Genomic DNA, 203 nt, shown 5'->3' on the forward strand with positions numbered 1-203 from the left:
ATCACAGCAAGCTGGCTTCCTCCTCTAGAAATGGTGTCCACTGGGGCTTGCCCTCTGCCCTCCCATTTCGTCTCTAACTCCTTTTTCCTCACTAACCCAAACCAACTTTGCTCTGGGTGGTCCTGTTTTCACCTAAAATACATTTCCCAGCCTCCCTTGCAGCTGTCTTGGCCAAATGCCGCCATCTTGGTCCCTGAGATACA

Source organism: Globicephala melas, chromosome 5, assembly GCF_963455315.2.
Source record: "Globicephala melas chromosome 5, mGloMel1.2, whole genome shotgun sequence".
Lineage (NCBI taxonomy): Eukaryota > Metazoa > Chordata > Mammalia > Artiodactyla > Delphinidae > Globicephala > Globicephala melas.